Consider the following 24,755-nt stretch of genomic DNA (forward strand, 5'->3'; position numbering starts at 1 on the left):
TCCCTATTAAATCAGCAGCAGCTACACTGTCCCTCCTCTCACTAAGAATGCAGCTTCCGAATGAATCTAAAATGGCTGCTGTCCAGGAGCTGGGAGGGTCTGGGAGGGAGTGTCTGCTGCTGATTGGCTGGAATGTGTCTGCAGACTATGAGATACAGGGTCAAAGTTTACTCAATGATGACAAATAGGGGGCGGATCGAACATCGCATATGTTCGCCCGCCGTTGCGAACGCGAACAAGCTATGTTCGCCGGGAACTATTCACCGGCGAACAATTCGCGACATCACTACTGTGCATATGTAGTATCACATGTATAGCTGGTCGTACTGTGCATATGTAGTATCACATGTATAGCTGGTTGTATATCACATGTATAGCTGGTTGTATATCACATGTATAGCTGGTTGTATATCACATGTATAGCTGGTTGTATATCACATGTATAGCTGGTTGTATATCACATGTATAGCTGGTTGTATATCACATGTATAGCTGGTTGTTTGCCTACAGAGGGTTTGTACTTCTTTCACAATAGCAGGAGCTAAGACTGGGAAAGCACAATTTATCTTGACATTTGTACATTTAAATATAATACCAACTGAAAAATGAGACACTTGGCCTTGACCTTCTGGAGAGAACAGAAATACATATGGTTTCTATATTCCAATAAATCACATTTGTATGGAATAATCATTCTCCCAGAGTGGGTAGAATTTATGAAAGGAAATGTTCTTGTTTTTTTTTTTTTTTTTTACATTTTTTTCATTTCACTTTTTCCAAGGGAAGGGTCACACAGCAGTGCATTGTGGGACATTTTGCAAGCCCCCATGTTGAGTACATCTGGATTATGTTTCTACTAATACATGGGAGAAGGAGCCGCTCCTTAGTGTTTGGATGAGACATACAGCATTGGGCAGTGTGCAGCGTACATTGTTTTAGCTTTACATATTGTGTGATTGCTAGGCCAGCTGCGGTCTGGTGTGATGTAAGTGCTGAGGGCTGAAGTACCTTAGTCCTGCCCTGAACAATTGCAGGTTTTATTATCTTGCCCGGATATACTCAGAGAGGTGATGTAACACAGTGATTAAATAGCTGATAAATACAGAGTGCAGGAGAGCTCGCTCCTGTCTCTGTGTGTGCTTTGTTATGCTTTATCAATAGGAGAGACAGATGGATGTATAGAGAAACAGACTGTGAGAGAGACAGAGAGACCAGACAGGCAGATAGATATGGATAGAGACAGAAAGATTAGATAGATAGACAGATCAGATAGATAGACAGACAGACATACATACAAAGAGTGAGAGATAGATAGATAGATAGATAGATAAATAGATAGATAGATAGATAAAGACAGATAGATATTGATAGATAGACTGATAGACAGATCAGATAGATAGACAGACAGACATACATACAAAGAGTGAGAGAGATAGATAGATAGATAGATAGATAGATAGATAGACAAAGACAGAAAGATATTGATAGATAGACTGATAGACAGATCAGATAGATAGACAGACAGACATACATACAAAGAGTGAGAGAGATAGATAGATAGATAGATAGATAGATAGATAGATAGATAGATAGACAAAGACAGATAGATATTGATAGATAGACTGATAGACAGATCAGATAGATAGATAGATAGATAGATAGATAGATAGATAGATAGATAGACAGACACACATACATACAGTGAGATAGATAGATAGATAGATAGATAGATTGATAGATGATAGAGTGATAAACAAAGACAGATAGATATTGAAAGATAGAGTGATAATGAGATAGACAGATCAGATAGATAGATAGATAGATAGATAGATAGATAGATAGATAGATAGATAGATAGATAGATAGAGTGATAAACAAAGACAGATATATATTGATAGGGTGATAGAGATATAGACAGATCAGATAGATAGATAGATAGATAGATAGATAGATAGATAGATAGACATACAAAGAGTGAGAGAGAGAGATAGATAAATAGATAGATAGATAGACAAAGACAGATAGATATTGATAGATAGAGTGATAGACAGATCAGATAGATAGATAGATAGATAGATAGATAGATAGATAGATAGACAGACAGACAGACAGACAGACAGACATACATACAGAGAGATAGATAGATAGATAGATAGATAGATAGATAGATAGATAGATAGATAGATAGATAGATAGATAGATAGATAGATAGATAGATAGATGATAGAGTGATAAACAAAGACAGATAGATATTGATAGATAGAGTGATAGAGAGATAGACAGATCAGATAGATAGATAGATAGATAGATAGATAGATAGATAGATAGATAGATAGATAGATAGATAGATAGATAGATAGATAGAGTGATAAACAGACAGATAGATATTGATATTCAGGCCCCTAATTATTAAAGTATGGTGGACCTGATCCAACAGTGCGGATCAGGTCCGCCAGACCTCACTGAATGCAGAGAGCAATACGCTCACCGTATTCAGCATTTCACCAGCAGCTCACAAGAGCTGCTGGTGCAACGTCGCCCCCTGCAGACCAGAAGGGGGGTGTCAATCAACCCGATCGTACTAGATTGGGTTAATTTCCGGCGCTGTCTGTCCGCCTGCTCAGAGCAGACGGACAGGTTATGGAGCAGCGGTCTTTGTGACCGCTGCTTCATAACTGCTGTTTCTGGCGAGTCTAAAGACTCGTCAGAAACACGTGCTGTCAAGCTCCTTTCGGAGCTTGATAGATAGGCCCCATAGACCGATAGAGAGATAGACAGATCAGATAGATAGACAGAGAAGACATACATACAGAAAGTGAGAGAGATAGATAGATAGAAAGATAAATAGATAGATAGATAGATAGATAGATAGATAGATAAATAGATAGATAGAGTGATAAACAAAGACAGATAGATATTGATAGATAGAGTGATAGAGATATAGACAGATCAGATAGATAGATAGATAGATAGATAGATAGATAGATAGATAGATAGAGTGATAAACAGACAGATAGATATTGATATATAGAGTGATAGAGATATAGACGGATAAGATAGATAGATAGATAGATAGATAGATAGATAGATAGATAGATAGAGTGATAAACAGACAGATAGATATTGATATATAGGCCTCTAGTTATCAAGCCGTCAACCGCAAATACGCAAGAATTCCGCAGCGTATTTGTGGCGAGGCTGATTCGCCATAGTTATCAAGTCCTACAGACAAAAGTAGAATCTAGTGACGTAACATACGATCCGCCGGACTCAGTCCGACACAGATCGATGCTTACGTCACTACAGATGTTCCAAACGCAAGTTCGGCACTATCTGACTACTTTTGGAAGTTATCAAAAAACAACCAGGTACGCTCGACACTATTCCGGCCCAGCGTACCTGGTGTTCAATCCGCCGCCCTGGAGGCGGCAGATCCCATAGGAATCAATGGGAGTCTGACAGCAGCGAGAGCTCTTGTTCGCTGCTGCCCGATATCCAGGGATAGGCACAGACAAAGGCTGTGGCGGACATTTTCCAAATTATAGACCTTAGGGAAGGACACCAAGGTACATTTTAAATTAAAAACATTATTTTATAGTGCTTGGTGTTAATATACTGATGCAGATACCACTGATCCTATAACCAGCCCTCCTCTGGCTATACCCATGTGCTAGTGTCACTACTGTGTCATTATATAGCGCTGGGTGTTATTATATGTATGCAGATACCATTGACCCTATAACCATCCCTTGTCTGGCTATACGCATGTGCCAGTGTCACTACTGTGTCATTATATAGCGTTGGGTGTTATTATACTGATGCAGATACCACTGACCCTATAACCAACCCTTATCTGGCTATACACATATGCCAGTGTGACTACTGTGTCATTATATAGCGCTGGGTGTTATTATACAGATGCAGATACCACTGATCCTATAACCAGCCATTGTCTGGCTATACCCATGTGCCAGTGTCACTACTGTGTCATTATATAGCGCTGGGTGTTATTATACAGATGCAGATACCACTGATCCTATAACCAGCCATTGTCTGGCTATACCCATGTGCCAGTGTCACTACTGTGTCATTATATAGCGCTGGGTGTTATTATACAGATGCAGATACCACTTATCCTATAACCAGCCCTCCTCTGGCTATACGCATGTGCCAGTGTCACTACTGTGTCATTATATAGCGTTGGGTGTTACTATGCAGATTCAGATACCACTGACCCTATAACCAACCCTCCTCTGGCTATACCCATGTGCCAGTGTCACTAGTGTGTCTTTGTATAGAGCTGGGTGTTATTATTCAGATACACATCCAGTATTTCACTCAGGCTTTATTTATTCCATAACTTATCACCCAATATCGCTAGCAGTCTCTTGACAAGCCACTAACTTTATTCACACTACATATTTTTTTTTTATTCCTATTATTCAATTAAAACATATACTAAGGTTGTGGCGGACACTGCAAGGGCTAGTCACGGACACCAGTGTCCGTGTACGGACACCTTGCCTATCCCTGCCGATATCCCATTGATTTCTATAGTAAATGTCTACAACTAACACCCTAACATGTACCCCGAGTCTAAACACCCCTAATCTGCACCCCCCACACCGCCGCCACCTACTTTATACTTATTAACCCCTAAACCGCCGCCCCGCCACCGCCGCCACCTACATTATACGTATTAACCCCTAAACCACCGCTCCCGGACCCCGCCGCAACTATAATAAATGTATTAACCCCTACACCACCTCTCCCGGACCCCGCCGCAACTATAATAAATTTATTAACCCCTAAACCGCCGCTCCCGGACCCCGTCGCAACTATAATAAATTTATTAACCCCTAAACGCCTCTCCCGGACCCCGCCACCACCTACATTATACCTATTAACCCCTAATCTGCCACCCCCTATACCGCCGCCACCTACATAAAGTTATTAACCCCTATCCTGCCGATCCCGGACCCCGCTACAAATAAAATAATTGTTTAACCCCTAAACCGCCGCTCCTGGAGCCCGCCGCCACCTACATTACATTTATTAACCCCTATTCTGCCCCCCCCCTACACCACCGCCACTATATTTAATGAATTAACCCCTAAACCTAAGTCTAACCCTAACCCTAACACCCCCTAACTTAAATATTATTTAAATTAATATTCGCCATAGTTATCAAGTCCTACAGACAAAAGTAGAATCTAGTGACGTAACATACGATACGCCGGACTCAGTCCGACACAGATCGATGCTTACGTCACTACAGATATTCCAAACGCAAGTTCGGCACTATCTGACTACTTTTGGAAGTTATCAAAGAACAACCAGGTACGCTCGACACTATTCCGGCCCAGCGTACCTGGTGTTCAATCCGCCGCCCTGGAGGCGGCAGATCCCATAGGAATCAATGGGAGTCTGACAGCAGCGAGAGCTCATGTTCGCTGCTGCCCGATATCCCATTGATTTCTATAGTAAATGTCTACAACTAACACCCTAACATGTACCCCGAGTCTAAACACCCCTAATCTGCACCCTCCACACCGCCGCCACCTACTTTATACTTATTAACCCCTAAACCGCCGCCCCGCCACCGCCGCCACCTACATTATACGTATTAACCCCTAAACCACCGCTCCCGGACCCCGCCGCAACTATAATAAATGTATTAACCCCTACACCACCTCTCCCGGACCCCGCCGCAACTATAATACATTTATTAACCCCTAAACCGCCGCTCCCGGACCCCGTCGCAACTATAATAAATTTATTAACCCCTAAACGCCGCTCCCGGACCCCGCCACCACCTACATTATACCTATTAACCCCTAATCTGCCGCCCCCTATACCGCCGCCACCTACATAAAGTTATTAACCCCTATCCTGCCGATCCCGGACCCCGCTACAAATAAAATAATTGTTTAACCCCTAAACCGCCGCTCCTGGAGCCCGCCGCCACCTACATTACATTTATTAACCCCTATTCTGCCCCCCCTACACCACCGCCACTATATTTAATGAATTAACCCCTAAACCTAAGTCTAACCCTAACCCTAACACCCCCTAACTTAAATATTATTTAAATTAATATTAATAAATATTCCTATAATTAAATAAACTAATCATATTTAAAACTAAATACTTATCTATAAAATAAACCCTAAGATAGCTACAATATAACTAATAGTTACATTGTAGCCATCTTAGGCTTTATATTTATTTTACAGGCAACATTGTATTTATTTTAACTAGGTAACATAGCTATTAAATAGTTATTAACTATTTAATAACTACCTAGCTAAAATAAGTACAAAATTACCTGTAAAATAAAACCTAACCTAAGTTACCATTACACCTAACACTATACTACCATTAAATAAATTAAATTAATTAAATACTATTACCTACAATTAAATTAAAATAACTAAAATTAACTTAAGTACAAAAATACCCCCTCTAAATTACAGAAAATAAAAAAAAATTACAAGAAGTTTAAACTAATTACAACTAATTTAAGCCCCCTAATAAAATAAAAAAAGCCCCCCAAAATAATAAAATTCCCTACCTTAAACTAAATTACAAATAGCCCTTAAAAGGGCTTTTTGCGGGGCATTGCCCCAAAGTAATCAGCTCTTTTACCTGTAAAATAAAGAAATACACCTTCCCCAACATTAAAACCCACCACCCACACACCCAACCCTACTCGAAAACCCACCCAAACCCCCCTTAAAAAAACTAACACTACCCCATTGAAGATCACCCTACCTTGAGCCGTCTTCACCCAGCTGGGCCTAAGTCCTTATTTAGTTGCGGGGGGCTCCGGGAGCGGCGGTTTAGGGGGTAAAACAGTATAGTATAGTGTAAGTGCTTAGTGACAGGCTAGCACGAAAGCTGCGAATAAGCTGATGAGAAGCGAGATCGATGACTGTCAGTTAACAACAGTCCGCTGCTCATCGCACCGTACTTGGTGTGTGGCTTTTTGACAGCTTTCTTGATAAATTTGGCGAACGTATTCAGGTCCACGGCGGCGATGTTAGGCGAGCGTATTGGGGCCAGCGAATGCAGGTAAGTAGACAGGTTGATAACTAGAGGCCATAGAGTGATAGAGAGATAGACAGATCAGATGGATAGACAGACATACATACAGAGAGTGAGCTAGATAGATAGATAAATAGATAGATAGATAGATAGATAGATAGAGTGATAAACAAAGACAGATATATATTGATAGATAGGGTGATAGAGAGATAGACAGATCAGATAGATGATAGATAGATAGATAGATAGATAGATAGATAGATAGATAGATAGATAGATAGATTGATAGATAGATAGATAGATAGATAGATATAGCACAGGGCAAATGACTGCAGTATCATTGCAGCTTGTGTGCTGCCATAGGCAATTGGAGATCTATTACCTTTAGGTTTCTGTACCTCTATTAGACAATCAGGGATCTTTTTTTAAATAAATGAATAAATATAACATTGGGAGATCATAGGTGTCCTTATAATGGGGCACATTGTGTCCATATATCCAGTGAGGCTTTATAATTGTAATTGTTTTATGGACAACTATGAGCTCCAATACACACAAAAATAAGAGTGGCTTCATTTGACACTCCTAGGGCGCAATCCGATATACAGCGCAGGTTTCGGTGCAAGTGTGGAAACCTGCGCTGCCCGTAGTTTCAGCTCGCACAGCTAGCTATCACATATACGGTGCCGGCAGTTGCTAAAGTGCCGTAAGTCTGACAAACTAGCGATGTCCAGAAATCTGTGTAAGTACAAATATCTGGAGTCGCCAGTGACTTACGGCACTTTAGAAACTGCCGCCGCATAAAAAAACTGACTAAAATATTAAATCTCCCGTTACTGTCTAACACGCCTCCCAAACATAGCCCGACACGTATACCCCTCTATCCGCAATCCCCCCCTCTCACTCCTAACAATAAATGTATTAACCCCTAAACCGCTGCTCCCGGATCCAGCCGCCACCTATATTAACTGTATAACCCCCTAATCTGAGCCCCCTACACCGCCGCCACCTATATTATATATATTAACCCCTAATCTGAGCCCCCTACACCGCCGCCAGCTACATTAAATATCTAACCCCCACAGCCAATCGGAATTCGAGGGACGCCATCTTGGATGACGTCACTTAAAGGAACCTTCATTCATCGGGTAGTCATCGTTGAAGAAGGATGTTCCGCGCCGGAGGTCTTGAAGATGGAGCCGCTCATCGTCGGATGGATGAAGATAGAAGATGCCGCTTGGATGAAGATGTCTGCCGTTCCGGATGTCCTCTTCTGCCCGGATAGGATGAAGACTTCTGCCGCTCCGGATGTCTTCTTTTGGTCCATCGGTGCTCAGCTGGGTGAAGACGATTCAAGGTAGGGAGATCTTCAGGGGGGTAGTGTTAGGTTTATTTAAGGGGGGGTTGGGTTAGAGTAGGGGTATGTGGGTGGTGGGTTGTAATGTTGGGGGGTGGTATTTTGTTTTTGTTTTTTACAGGCAAAAGAGCTGATTTCTTTGGGTCATGCCCCGCAAAAAGCCCTTTTAAGGGCTGGTATGGTAATAGAGCTGTTAACTTTTTTAATTTAAATTAGGGTAGGGGATTTTTTTTATTTTGGGGGGCTTTGTTATTTTATTAGGGGGCTTAGAGTAGGTGTAATTAGCTTAAAATTCTTGTAATCTTTTTTTATTTTTTGTAATTTAGTGTTTGTTTTTTAAATTTAGTTTAGTTTATTTAATTGTATGTAATTGTAGTTAATTTATTTAATTAATTTATTGATAGTGTAGTGTTAGGTTTAATTGTAACTTAGGTTAGGATTTATTTTACAGGTAATTTAGTAATTATTTTAACTAGGTAGCTATTAAATAGTTAATAAATATTTAATAGCTATTGTACCTAGTTAAAATAAATACAAAGTTGCCTGTAAAATAAATATAAATCCTAAAATAGCTACAATATAATTAGAGTGGCGGCGAGGTCCGGTCGGCAGATTAGGGGTTAATAAGTATAGTTAGGTAGCGGCGACGTTGGGGGGGGGCAGATTAGGGGTTAATAAATATAATATAGGGGTCGGCGATGTTAGGGGCAGCATATTAGGGGTACATAGGTATAATGTAGGTGGCGGCGATGTGCGGTCGGCAGATTAGGGGTTAAATTATTATAGTGGCAGCGATGTGGGGGGACCTCGGTTTAGGGGTACATAGGTAGTTTATGGGTGTTAGTGTACTTTAGAGCACAGTAGTTAAGAGCTTTATGAACCGGCATTAGCCCAGAAAGCTCTTAACTACTGACTTTTTTCTGCGGCTGGAGTCTTGTCGGTAGAGGGTCTAATGCTCACTTCAGCCAAGACTCTAAATACCGGCGTTAGGAAGATCCCATTGAAAAGATAGGATACGCAATTGGCGTAAGGGGATCTGCGGTATGGAAAAGTCGCGGCTTGGAAGTGAGCATTAGACCCTTTCCTGGCTGACTCTAAATACCAGCGGGCGGTAAAAAGCAGCGTTAGGACCCCTTAACGCTGCTTTTGACGGCTACCGCAGAACTCTAAATCTAGGCGTAAGATAGCTACAATATAATTAATAATTACATTGTAGCTATTCTAATCAGCCAATAGAATTACAGTAGCTCTTATTCTATTGGCTATTCAAATCAGCCAATAGAATTAAATTAGCTCTCATCTGATTGGCTGATTTGAATTTGAAGGCTCAAATCAGCCAATAGGAATTCAAGGGACGCCATTTTTAATTGCGTACCTTGAATTCCTATTCAGTGTACGGCGGCGATCGTATGAAGAGGATCTTCCACGCTCCATGGCTCCGGTCTTCAGTTCCAGCGTCGCTGATCTTCAGTTCCTGCATCGCTGGTCTTCAGTTCCAGAGAGGACGGTCTTCAGCTCCGCGGTCATCGGTCTTCAACTCCTCCGCTCCACTCCGGCTGGTTCCTGAAGAAGTCGCCGCCTGGAAGAAGACTTCTCCGCCTGGAACAGGACCTTCTCCGCCGGTCTTCAAGACAGGTAAGGACCACTTGGGGGTTAGACTTAGGTTTTTTTAAGGGGGGATCGGGTGGGTTTTAGAGTAGGGGTATGTGGGTGGTGGGTTGTAATGGGGGGGTTGTTTTTTTTACAGGTAAAAGAGCTGATTACTTTGGGGCAATGCCCCACAAAAGGCCCTTTTAAGGGCTGGTAATAGAGCTGATTACTTTTGTAATTTAGTTTAGGGTAGGGACATTTTTTATTTTGGGGGCTTTGTTATTTTATTAGGGGACTTAGATTAGTTGTAATTAGCTTAAAATTCTTATAATCTTTTTTTATTTTTTGTAATTTAATGGGGGGGGGTTGTAATATAATTTAGTGTATTTAATTATATTTTAGTTTAGATAGTTGTAGTTTATTTAATTAATTTATTGATAGTGTAGGTGTATTTGTAACTTGGTAATTATTTTAACTAGGTAGCTATTAAATAGCTATTAACTATTTAATAGCTATTGTACCTAGTTAAAATAAATACCAAGTTACCTGTAAAATAAATATAAATCCTAAAATAGCTACAATGTAATTATTAATTATATTGTAGCTATCTTAGGGTTTATTTTATAGGTAAGTATTTAGATTTAAATAGGAATAATTTAGTTAATATTATTATTATTATTTAGATTTATTATAATAATAATTACGTTAGGGGGTGTTAGGGTTAGACTTAGGTTTAGTGGTTAATATATTTAATATAGGTGGCGGCGGGGTAGGGGGCTCACATTAGGGGGTAATCATTTTAATGTAGGTGGCGGCGGGGTAGGGGCTCACATTAGGGGGTAATCATTTTAATGTAGGTGGCGGCGGGGTAGGGGCTCACATTAGGGGGTAATCATTTTAATGTAGGTGGCGGCGGGGTAGGGGCTCACATTAGGGGGTAATCATTTTAATGTAGGTGGCGGCGGGGTAGGGGCTCACATTAGGGGGTAATCATTTTTAAAAAAAATTTTCAATTGAATTTTTTATTCAAATTTTGTAAAACAATAACATAACTATTGGGGACTCGCAGGACCCCATTACAACAGTAGAATCAAATACAATATCGGGCCATCTGACCCTACACAATAAGTTTTGTTCGTTAGATAAGAGAACAAAAAAAAGGCAAAAAAGGTTAAATTAAATTGGTCTCACACTGTGCGAAATTAAATTACCGGTTATGTCCTGTGAGGATGAGAGGATCAATGGTTATGTAGTGGAGCACTTCAACTTAATTGTATTGAATACAGGGGGAGTGGGAGGGAAGGGATAGTGGGAGGGGGGGAGGGGCACACATGTGTGGAATAGGAGGGGAGGGGGAAGGCATGCCTTAGTCGATATTTCTAAAGATCTGCATATAATATCAGGGAAGGAAGATATTCAGGTCGCTAGTTGTCAGGTTGGGCATCATTTGACACAATTTGTGGATGCTATATGGTGTTGTAGTTGTCTTTCCAGTCAGCCCAAGCTATTTCAAACAGGTCAGATTTGTTAAGATCAAAATATATGGCCTTTTCCATAGTGTACAGGTAAGCCATTGTGTGGACAATATCTTTCCGTTTAGGGGGAGACTCTCTTTTCCAGGTCCTGGCTATATTAGTTTTGATCGAGGCCAATAGATAAACACCAAAGGGACTTTGATGTTTGGGAAGGGTGTGGAGACCTAGGTGGAGAAGGGCAAGTGCTGGTCCGGCAGATATTCTAAAGCCATAATCAGTGAGGGTGCGTATCCCTCTTTCCCATAAGGGTCTGATAATGGGGCATTCCCACCAAATGTGTAGTAGGCTACCATGAAGACCACAACCTCTCCAACATAGGGGTGAGGTTCCTGGGAACATTTTAGATAATCGGGTAGGAACAAAGTACCAGTGTGAGAGAACTTTATAATATGTCTCAAACACTGTTACGCAATGTAAGGTCTTTTTTGTCAGTTGAATGGCCCTTTGCCAAGAGTCAGTGGAGGTGCTAATACATAGGAGAGTGTCCCATCTAGATAGATGCGGAGCCAGAGTAGGCGGAGGAGTGCTGTCTAAGAGGCTATAATGTATTGAAAGTGGCCTGATAAGCCTGCGTCCTCCCTGCCAAATAGACTCCCAGGGAGTAAGAGGGCGGGAGGAGGAAGGAAGGAAGCCCCAGCTTTTCAAAAAGCTCTGAATCCTAATCATTTTGAAGGAAAGGAACTTAGGGGTGGCTGCCTGTTGGCTTAGCTGCGCTAAGGTTATAAATCCATCTGGTTGCGTGACAGACCAAAAGTCTGAGACTCTAGTAATCTGTAACCGGGCCCACGTATTAGGGTGAGTATCAGTCAAGCCCATGAGTAGGCCGGCTACCGAAGTTATGGGAGAGGGATGGGGAGCAATGAGTTGGCGGTGCCGAATCTTATCCCAGATAGATAAACACTCTAGAATGATCAAATTACATATTCCCATAGTTCTGCGGCTGTGTGGTGGGATCCAAATAACATCTCTAAGGAGAACACTGGGTGGCAAGGATGCCTGCTCAAGTTCTCTCCACTTATCACAAGACTGAAGTACCCCCCATTGGGAGATATGCGTAAGCATGGCTCCTTCGTAGTATTTTACTACTGACGGGGATGCAAGTCCTCCCTGGTAAATGGGGAACTGCAGAGTCCTATGGGCAATACAAGGGGTCTTACCTTGCCAAGTAAATTTTGTAATCTCACTCTGAAATTGAAAAAGGAGGTGTATTGGGACTCTAATTGGTAAACAGCGAAAAAGGTAGGTTAATTTGGGGAGGAAAGACATTTTGAGAGAAGCTATTCTTCCCATCCATGAGATAGAATTGTGGTCCCACGTGTTTTTTTAAATTACGTAATTCTGTTAGTAGGGGGGAGTAATTATCTTTTATCATTTGTGGAATACTGTTGGACAACTTTATTCCTAGATGAGTAATCCGCTCAGTCATCCACTTGAAGTTGAATTGATCCTTCAATTTATGGATGTAAGAGTGCGAGTAACCCCACCAAAAGATTTCAGTTTTGTGTGGGTTAAGTTTATAAAAGGAGAGATCTCCAAATATCCTCAAGTTATCCAGCAGTCTAGGGATGGCTTTGGCAGGGTCTGCGGTAAATATGGTAATATCGTCCGCAAACAGCGCAATTTTGTGTAGTGTGCCTGATAATCTAATCCCCGGTAAGGACACGTCCAACTGAATTCTCATGGCCAAAGGCTCAATCGCTAAGGCAAATAACAGGGGCGAAAGTGGACACCCCTGTCTAGTACCATTCGATATGCGAAACGGCGAGGTCTGAAATCATAGGCCTCTAACAAAGGCTGTTGGGGCCGAGTACAGGGCCTTGATAGCCGTACAGGTTGCAGCAGGGAAATGAAATGCTTGAAGCGTTTCCCATAAGTATTCCCACCGAACTCGGTCAAAGGCCTTCTCAGCATCCAAAGAGATGACTGAGAAGGGTTCATTCATATTTATCTGGTCCCTCCCAGTTATAGATAAACCCTACCTGATCGGGGTTAATTAGATCCGGCAAAAGTTTGCCAATACGGCTTGCCAAAATCTTGGAGTAGATCTTAATGTCCGTATTGATCAGGGAAATTGGTCTGTAATTTAAACAGAGGGAAGGATCTTTATCTGGTTTGGGTATCGTAACAATGGCAGCCTGTAAGAACTCTTCCTTAAAGGTTCCATCCTGTCTTGCTAAGTCAAAAAACCTAAGCAGGTATGGAGCGAGTTCATGCATATACTGCTTGTAAAATTGGGCGGGAAATCCATCAGGGCCAGGGGCCTTAAAAGATTTCAGGCGCTTGATGGTTTGCTTAATTTCAAGCAACGTGATTGGCATGGTGAGCGTGTTTTGCTGCTCTACCGTAAGCGTGGGTAAATTCAGGATGGAGAGGTACCTTTTAATATCATGAATGGAGGAAGTCGTGGGGTTCTCTGCAGTGCCAATATTACATAATTTGGAGTAGAAGTCAGCAAAACTATCACCTATTAAGGACGGTTTCTTGTGTAGCCTATTATTATGGAGGATTTGTGAAATGCGAAAAGTACTATGCTTGTTTAGTAATTTATTGGCCAGTAAGGTATCGGCTCTGTTTCCCTTGTGATAAAAGAGTTGTTTCAGTTTAGACAAGTTATGCTGGGTTCGTTTTAACTCTAATTGATTGATATGGTCCCTAACCACTCTGATCTGCTCTGTCAGGTCTGCTGAGATAGAGACCCGGTTACACGTTTCTAGAGTTCTAAGTTTAGCATGCGCCTGCGCGAGTGTTAGGCCAGCTAACTTTCTTAGATGACTCTGTTTACGGATTATGAGGCCCCTAACAGTCGCTTTGATGGCACCCCAGAGTATCATCTGGGATCTGCCCATTGTCATTTTGTCTAAGTAGTTCAGATAGATCACGTCTTAGTTCTTCTCTAAAAATGATGTCTGTCAGGATATGACATGGGAGACACCAACCAGTTCTGGGGAATGGCTTGTCTGTGAGATGCAGATCAGCTATAAGCAGATCATGATCTGACCAGGAGCTTAGGGAAATCTCCGACTGCGTAATTGAGTCCAATGTCTCGGCAAAATATGTGGTCCAGTCGGGAATAAGCTTTGTGGGGGTGCGAATAGTGAGTGTAGTCTCTTTCTCTGGTGTGTAAAGACCTCCACACATCAAAATAACCGTGGTGAGACATTACACTCCAGAACTTAGCAGAAGTGTTGTTTGCCTGAGGGTTGTTACTATCTGGGATCTTGGTCTTGCGATCTAAGATGGGGTCCCAGGTCATGTTAAAGTCGCCCGCCAGTACAACTCATCCCTGTCTGTATTGATCGACTAATTGGAGGATTTTACGAAGACATGCAGTTTGGTGGGAATTAGGGAGGTAGATGGATACTAATGTATGAAGTGCATGGTTTAGTCTACAGATTAAAATAGTATACCTGGCCTGCGGGTCCTTGAGTACCTGTATGTGTTCATAAGCCACTCTGCGATGTAGGAGTATGGCCGTACCCCTAGCTTTTTTAGTAAAAGGAGAATGGTCTGGGATCCAATATGAACGGGAGTGAAAGCGTTGAGGTGAGTCTATCTTCCAATGAGTCTCTTGCAAAAAGACGACATCAGGGTTGTGATGATGAAGTTCACGAGCCAAAAGGCTGCATTTATAGGGGGAGTTAAGGCCTCTTACGTTGTGGGTAAGAAATCTAAGTGGGTTTGCCATTATTATAGAAAGGGAGAGGGGGAGGAGGGACAATGGGGATGTAACTATTTGGGATTTTCAGATTAGGTTATAATTCATTAAGTGCTGTACTATGTTATGAGGTGGAAATAGTCCACCTGGTTGGAACCCTGGTGTGGGTTGCCTATATGGTGGGGGAGCTAAATGAGGAGCTTTTTGAGGGCCGGGTTGTCCGGCCTCACTCCATCTATAGATGAAATTAGTCTTGTGGGTGTCTATAGCATGGAGTCAACTAAACAGTGGTACCATAGTGAAGTAAGATATAAACATAAGTAATAACAGTAAAATATTAGCCAACTATAACTGTAACATCAATAACCATATCATTATCTCTCCGACATAGAAAAAAACACTCAGAATGTGCCAGGATGACCCCTTAAAGCAGTCTAATATAACATAAACTGTAATAAACAGAGGCAAAAACATGAACCAAATTATATGAAAACGTCAGTGACCTGGTTTTAGCCTGATTAGAACAGTAGGAGGCAAATAGCTTATGTAAGTCATCAGAAAATGTCAGTGGTCTAGTTTCAACTAGACCTAATCAGTCACTTCTTATGTTGAGGGTCTCCTGTAATCTGTAATAGGGAGATAAAACAGGAAAGCATAGGGTTCAAAAGAGGAGAGCAACGTTACTGTCTGATGGATTCTAGCGGTCAAGATGGAGACACCCTCCCTGAGAGTCCTGCAAGGTTTGTGTTTTCAGTGTTTTGGGACGCTGGTCTTTAGGAGGCCAATCAGGCACTGTGGCTCTCAATCTTGTCTTGGCAGGAGCAGGTTCCATTGAACTACCTTTTATAAGGCCCCATTGTATAAGCAAAGTGGAGCGTTGGGCCAGCGATGATACTGTGTAGGTTTGGTTACCCTTCGAGATAATCAGTTTGACCGGGTAGCCCCACCGGTATTTGTGGCCCGCTTTTCTAAGCTCTGAGGTGACTGGTTGGTACAGTCTTCGATGTTGCAAAGTGTGAGCCGATAGATCCGGTAGTAATTGAATATTTTGGAATTTCTCTGCTAAGGGTGGTTTGCAGAAGGCAGCCTGCATAAGCTTGTCCTTAAAGAGGAAGCTGTGGAAGCAAACAATAACGTCTCTAGGTTTATCTTGTGAGACAGATCTTGGACGTAGGGCTCTGTGAGCTCTCTCCATTGTGGTAGTCATACCTTCAGTGGAATCCAACAGGTTGTCGAAGAGCTCTGATAAGTAGTTCTGTAGATCCGCAGACGAGAGATCTTCCGGAATTCCCCGGAATCTAATATTATTCCTTCGGGCACGATCTTCAACATCTGCCAGTTTGAATTCAAGTTGACTTAACTGATCTGACAGCGTTTCAGAATATGTGAGTAGGTTTACCTGATCTGTGGTGATGTCCTCCTGCTTTCTCTCTAAGAAGTCCACAATGTCTCCTATTTCTGAAATGTCCTTCTTGAGCTCGGCATGGCTCCTTTGGATTTCCTTTGTAATTGAGCGTGTTTGCTGTGCAAACATTTTTTTAAGAGTCTCCTCTGTGATGTAGTGTTGGGATCTGGTAAGTGGAGCAGCCTCAGACTGAGACCTCTCGTCCACAGACTCCGATTCACTTAGGTCATCATGTGAGTTATCTTCAGGTCTCCTAATTGGCTGCGTAAAATGGTCTAGGACCATTTTCTTAGCTGGACCAGGGGTCCTGGGTTGCCGCCTAGAGGTGTGGGACATTTTTCGTTGTGTCTAAGCGACCGGTAGGCCACTTAAAAAACAATCCTGAAAACAAAATATTAGGTAGACAAGACTATATATGGCTAAATTAGACTGTCAAGTTGAGTTACATTACCATTAGGCACATTAGTTACACTTAAAAACGAGAATGAACATGTACTTAAGGAGTGAGGCTTAGAGGTTCCACCCGGCTCCTACCCCTCCATTTCAGTGGTCAAATCAAGACCAGAATACTACCTGCGGAAGACGAAGCAGAGGAGGTTACTACACAGGGGCAGGGGCCAGCCGGGACCCCCCAGGCACAGGCTGAGCAGAGAAACCTCTATGTCACAGAAACCCCTAGCCAACCCAGGAACAGTGAATATGACCCGAGGGAAGGGAAAAGGGAAAGGGGGAGTGACCAACTCAGGCAAGCTGAGTCGGAAAGGGAGGGCCATCCAGGGATCTCACAACAACCAGATATCCACAAAGATGTGTACATGAACAAGGTATGTGTCCTTGGTTATGTGTCCCCTTAAGCCCTGAGAACTGTATGTGATTTATAGGATGTATAGTGCAGGGGATATGGTAAATAGCAAATGTACTGGTGATCCCTGGTGCACCAGGAGTAGTGTAAAATGTAGATTAATAAGTAGCACCTAGTAGGTATTTAAAGGTGGCAGCCACGAATATGGAGTATGAGCTGTTGGCTGATGGGGAGTCCTAAAGGTAAATACATTTGGAAATATAGGCTCTAGTATGTGTAAGGTCTCCCAAACAAGTGTCTAACAATAAGGTGGCCAGCTATAAGAATACTGTAGTACGTCCAACTCTTACAATATAGGTGGAGTCAATAGGTGAACCAGGGGGGGTATACCCGTAGTGGGGAACAGCTCTCAAGTCTGTAATGAGAGTTGGGTTTGTGGTTTGGAGTAAAATATGGGTGTTGGGAGTAAGGTGATGTGATACCCAGTAGTGTAGGTTAAAGCTCAGGCTGTTGTATGGTGTTAAGTAGGTGGTTTAAAATGTGTCAGATAAGCAATGGGTGTAAGAAGCAAAACGTATGAGTAGCTCCTATAAATCCAGAGTATGGCAGGCAAACTGTAATAATTCAATGACACTCCACTCTGTGAGTGCACACAGAGGAACATAAGCTGGCGCAGCAGCAAAGATGTAAAACAGTAAAAGAGTGGGATAATGCCCCCTAATATTGCCCTGAAAAGGAGAAAAGAGTTTACAGGACTAGTTGTTCTCAGCTGTTTGTATGATTAAACGTTGATCTGTGACACAATTACTGAGAGCTTAACAAGTCCTATACCTTCCCTTACAGGAGACAGGGGAGTATATTATAAGAGTGTTGTAATCCAAAAGTTCTGTGAGATAGGGTGCTTGTGTTATCCGTGCTGAGAAAAACACACTCTGCTTCACTAAGTCGGTAACAGTGTATGTCCCTTATGAATTATACTGTCCCAGGTGTCAAACATAAGTGGGTGTAACAATCAGGGCTGAAAGGGTGTTTGCCCATTTACTTCTTAATGTCATACAATGTCTCCTCGCCTTAGGGGGTTAAAAGTGAACCCAATTTATATGAAAGGGGAGAAGGTCTCTTACCGGAGTATCTCAATGCAGGTCCTCTCGCATCTGAATCAGTTAAGAGAGACTTATATAGAAGGAGCACTGTTTATGCACTGCTCGGCTTTACTTTTCGTCTTGTCCCCGGGCACCGCTGCTGTAGCTAGGCCGGAGAGGGCGAGTCTTGTGGGGGTAGCACCCCACAGCGATCTGCTTGCAGCCACCTGTTCTTAGCCCGATCTCCATCTAAGATCCTCCACAGCAGCAGGGGATGAGAGGGATCCCTTGTCAGAACAGCCAGCTCTGTCACTAGCAGCTGTTAGAGTAACGCTGTGCAGCAACTCAGGAGCGGAGCCCCGACCCTCCAGAGTTCTAAAGGAGCGCCTTCTAGGAGATAGCAGGGAATCAACAATCTTCGCTCCCCAACAGGAGTATGGACCCAGCCTAGCAGCTTCAAGATTGATTCCTTATCGCGTGGGTCACTCGAGGATCCTCTGTTCACTGCAGCCCTCCGGATTAGACCGGAGCACGTGGGGAGAGGTTAGTAGCTCCAGGCTATAATTCAGCCTGAGAATTGGAGTGCGGTGAGGGTACGTAGGGACCGGCTGGGTTCTCACAGCTTATCCTTAGTGGTGGAGTCAGGGTAAAGGGCCCTACGGCTGTGTAGGCAATATGGCGGATTTTCGCGCCTTAGTTCAGCTGTTAGGAGAAGCCGTTGGGGCAGACTCGTTCTTACCGGCACCCTTTCAAGTTCGAACCTTCTTGTGATTCAGCCCCTCTAGACTCGTAGTAAGTATTAGGAGAGGGTCCCTCTCAAGGTGATGATACTCGGCCCCTAGCTCCAACTCATGCAGAGCCCGCTTTGCTAGTCCTGGTATAGATGAACTTAGTTTGTCATAAACTATGGGCTTAAGGTGTTATTTGTAGTCAAGATATGTGAGGGGCTCTTATCCCTTAATAAGCCAGCAGAGTAGATCTCAAAGTTCCTCAGCTATAGTTGGAAAAAAAAACTTTTTATACACTAAATATGGGAGAGCTCTCTTACAACACGTCCGTTCTCCTTGGCAGCTAGCTCCACACCAGGGGGGGGTAATCATTTTAATGTAGCTGGCGGCGGTGTAGGGGCTCACATTAGGGGGTAATCATTTTAATGTAGCTGGTGGTGGTGTAGGGGGATCACATTAGGAGGTAATAATTTTAATGTAGCTGGCGGCGGTGTAGAGGGATCACATTAGGGGGTTAGACATTTAATATAGCTGGCGGCGGTGTAGGGGGGTAAGATTAGGGGGTAAGACATTTAATGTAGCTGGCGGCGGGGTCCGGGAGCGGCTGTTTAGGGGATAAGTACTTTATTAAAGATTGCGGTGGGGAATTGCGGTTGACAGGTAGATAGATATTGCGCATGCTTTAGGTGTTAGGTTTTATTTTGCAGGTAGTTTAGGGTGTTACGGGGCTCCAATACTCAGCGTAAGGCTTACTACGCCTGCAATTTGTGGCGAGGTGAAAATGGAATAAGATTTCTCCATTTTCGCCACGTAAGTCCTTACACTGTATATTGGATACCAAACTGCGCGGGTTTGGTATATCACTCTATGGGCCAAAAAACTACTGCCGAAGGGTGAAATATATGAGCGTAACTTCTAGGTTACGCCGTATATGTGATACCAAACCAGCGCAAAATTTGGCGTCGCCGGCTTTTGCAGGCGACGCTGCATATCGAATCGTGCCCCTAACCTTTAGGGACGTTTTAGTCTTCTCTGGTTTAGAAGAAGGCGATGTATAACCCCAAGACGTAGAACTTGTGAAAATGATGAGGCAATAATTGTCATGTGGTTTCACAGTGTCTGCATTGTGCCAGGTATTAGTAAAATGTGGGATTTTACCTATTTTGGAAGATAGATATAGATTTGGAGAAGATATATTTAGGAATCATTCAGTGATCCCTCTAAGGTCAGTTTTGTGAGCACCCCAGCAGTAAAACAGTTAATTAGAGCAATTACAAACACTGCACAATGCAGACTACAAGGGATGGTTCCCATATTAACTGTTTCACTGCTGGGCTGTTCACACAACTGGCCTTAGAGGGAAGACTGGTATCATTAGATTAGGTGTATGGGGTACTAGATTACAATATTAGCTTCCCTACTGACTATGTGTAGATTAAGAAGTATGGGGAACCACGACTCAACTATAAAGTAACTGAACAGACAGTAATACAGCTGAGGGAGCAGTGGTTTGGCTGATATCATTCATATAATGGTGTCTATTCCATTAGAAGAGCTGTATAAAGGGCTTTACATGTATTTTCCAATTCAAGGACATTCCATTCCATTAGAAAACCAGGATATCATTGTGTTTTCTAGGTGTGATGCACCTCAATTACTTCAGCAAGTGAGAGAATTCAACACCAATCTTTCAGAAAACACTTCTAAAGAAGATTGTTGGAACTTCTTAAATGAACAGACTTAAAGGGCCATGAAACCCAAACATTTTCATTAATGATTCAGATAGAGCATGCCATTTTAAACAACTTCTAATTTACTTCTATTATTTAATTTACTTAATTCTTTTGGTATCCTTTGTTTAAAAACATACCTCAGGAGCTTGGATCTAGGCACACATATATGCATCTTGTCATTGGCTTATTTATATGTTCAGCTAGCTCCCTGTAGTGCATTGATGCTCCTTATATCCTTCAACAAAGGATACCAAAAGAATGAAACAAATTTGACAATAGATGCAAATTGCAAATAGTTTAAAAATGTTTGTTCTATCTGAATCATGAAAGAAAATGTTTGTGTTTCATGTCCTTTGTATAAATTTGATCTGCTTATTTGGCATGACATAGCTTGGTCACGCCTTTTAGATAGACGACCCCTGTGTGATTTTGCTGCTTTGTTACACTGACCCTCTAGCAAGGAACCCAATTTACCCCATTATAGGCAGCTATGTCACTGTGACAGCGGGAGCATGCACGTCTAGGTTAAAGGTACAGTAAATCAATTAGGTTCTTTGTTGCTTAAGAAAGAGGCATTGTAACATCTATGAGCAGTAGCAGTGTCAGGGGGGGTGTCTGGGGGAGCTATGCACCTCTAAGTGCATGTGTTGCACCCACATTCAGCTGCAAAGTGCTCCATATATTATGTTTACCCCAATTAGCAGCCCCCAATTCATTAGCTCCCCTCAAACATTAAGTTCCAGAGACGCCACTGAGCAGTAGGTGTTCTGCTTTATAGACTGTGGGGAATCAGTTCCAAATTCCTGTTAGCTGCAATGGCAACATTAACAGCATTATCATTATCTTTTTTAACATGTTTAGATATTGGTCTTTTTTTTGTGCATAATAGGAATTTTAAACGTTATGGTCCTGATTACAAGTGGAGAGCAAATATATTATCCTTCGTTAACATTAATTGAGCACAATTAATAACTCTTCTAATTTTGCACATTAACATCTGTAAGTTGGATAGTGTGTGCGCCAATTCCCTCACATAACTATCTATGGAGATACACGGAAAATATCATGTTGGATATTGCTTTAGTGCAAAGACACAGCTCTGTGCTACACTATGTTAACAAAAATTAAGTATACAACATTTCAAACATACATATATATCTATACACATATATACATACTTAATCCCTTCCCAGCAGAGGCTGCTCTAGAGTTGGTGAGGCCTTTTAAGTTTTATTAACTATCAAGTATTATGCTGTACTACACTGTATACCTGGTTGTATACTATACTTTCCCCTCTTTTTTCTTTTCTTTTTAGAGAATTTATGCTTTGGTCTTCCATTGTACCAAATCACTCAATAATAATGCAAAGAAAAGAGAAAGAAAAAAAAGGAGAAAGAAAGTGTCATGTTCCGGTGTATATGCGCTCAGGACACAGACCGTCTGGCAGTGGTAGGGAATTGGAGACACCAACACCTTACCCGGGGAAGAGTATCCTGGGCGTGGATAGATGATATTCTGTGATTCATAGTTGCAAGAAGTTATGGTAGAATTCATGGAGTGAAACATATGTATACAATATATTCTGGCTTCAATGGAAACTTAAATTGATACTGTGACTTATAGTTAATAGGAATAGCTGCAGGATTCATGAGTGAAAAATATAGCAATGTAAGATGTTCAGGCTTCAGAGTAAACTGGTAGAAGATTGACTCATAGATGCAAAGGTTTGTTGCAGGTTCACAGTACATAATATTATATAGAGCTGTATGTCAGTAATAAGCAGAGCATCACAGGTGATAGGCAAGTTGCAAGTTTAAGGCATTAAATACTGTTTGTGCATATATTGGAGAATCACAGGAAAACTGTTTAACTGAACACATAGATGCAGAGTTCTGAATATATTAACATATTTGGAGAAGGATATTTCAGCTATGACAACTTGTAGCAGAGAATAGTTATAAAGTTCTGAGTAAGATGCTGTTGTAGTAATTAGAGTGATTATAACCAACTGCATACTTGTAATTTAGAATAAAGTTCAGAGTTTGTTAAGTAGCAGTGTCCAGGAATCAAAATGTATTTATATGGATACTTGTGATTAGATGATTTTTAACATAGCTAAAAGGAAAGGCTGTAGTTTGAATATGCTGGTAAAATCTATGCTGGAACAGGCACAGCCCTTTGTTGTTCTGGAACAAAACTTTAAAGCTAATGCAATGCACATTAGGCCTGAGATTATTTAAAAAGAGCTACAAATGATCCCTAGAATGACATGAACTGTCATAGTTTATGTAATTCAAAATAAAAAAGTAATATCCTAAAGATGGAACATACTATTTTGAACTCATTAAAAATAGCTCCTCCTGAGAAAAAGATAAAATATTATCTTGGTAGACAACTATAATATATTAGTCATATGAGCAAAAAACTGTGGGGTCTATTAGTGGATTAGAGAGTTACCATGTGTAAAAGAGGTAAAATTACCCAAATGTAACGAGAATAACATGAACGTAGGTATAGCACTGTGACTATATAGCAGTATGTTGCTCAAAATAACCGCAAATAAATTATTCACAATTTTAGCCCTATTGTCATATATACCACCGGTAGTCTCTAACAAGGTATTAACTGATTAGCCGTTTATTCATTGGGCCACCAATTCAATACTATAGAGTATATGTAGCAGAATATTGCTCGATATAATCATTACTTCTTTAGCCATTCAAAGTAACTATTATTGAATTAATCGCAGTTTTTATACTTAAGTTATATATATCACCGGTAGTATCTAATAGAGTGTTACACAGATTAACCGTGTTTCTTAGCCACCAGTTTAACGCTATTATATAGTGATATATAGCTCAATATAATCGCTACTCATTTAACTGTGATTTTACTCTATTATACTAAGTTGTATTGATATTGTATGACAGTGTGTAACACACCAGATTTGACTATTTGTTAAACCCACTTTAACGTTATTGTCAATATACCACTCTCCCAGATATAATGAGAGCCCACAAGTTTTTTAAAAAAAGCCGATTAGGCCAACAACATATTAAATACCCATTATTTCTCAAGAGAAGCAGTACGAACGCCTGACGCGCGTTTCGCCAACTGCTTTGTCAAAGGCTTTGACAAAGCAGTTGGCGAAATGCGCGTCAGGCGTTCGCACTGCTTCTCTTGTGTGTTACACACTGTCTTCTGACTTCATCAGGCATACTTATTTGAGTTTGAACTTCAGGGCTAAATTCTCCAGGGACTACCTGTGGAAAACTGAATGGTTGTATATCTGGAAAAAATGTTCTTTTGCTTCTAGCACAGGATTTACAGACATAAGAGGGATGTAATGAATCAGCAGTTGAAAGTAGTGTTTGTAATCGTAGAGTTTGAGAAGAGAAACCATTAAGTGCTTCAAAAACAGACTGATGGCAACTAGAGACAACATCCAGCTTGGTGTGGAAAGTATCATGAGACAAGAGAGGATATGGCACAACAGGAACTGAAACAGGAGTTTCAGGCTGAGTTTCCTCTTTACACTTCTGAGTTTCTGTAGGCAGAAAGATTTTCTTTCTCTTCTTTTTTTTTAGAGAGCTTAGATAACTGATATTTCTTCCCAATATGAGGCTTCTTAGGATGATGCCACTGTGGCCTGGAGTACCTTATACCTGGAGTACCAACCTGCAGAATCCCTGGGAATATCAGAAATAGGAAGATCAGTATTTCCATAACAGGTTTCAAGATGGGAGCTGTCTGCAGCATCTATATTGTAAATATAGCATCTCAGGATATCATTATAGCCAATAGGTTGAGGTTTTGTCTGA

Source organism: Bombina bombina, chromosome 2 (genome assembly GCF_027579735.1).
Source record: "Bombina bombina isolate aBomBom1 chromosome 2, aBomBom1.pri, whole genome shotgun sequence".
Classification (NCBI taxonomy): domain Eukaryota; kingdom Metazoa; phylum Chordata; class Amphibia; order Anura; family Bombinatoridae; genus Bombina; species Bombina bombina.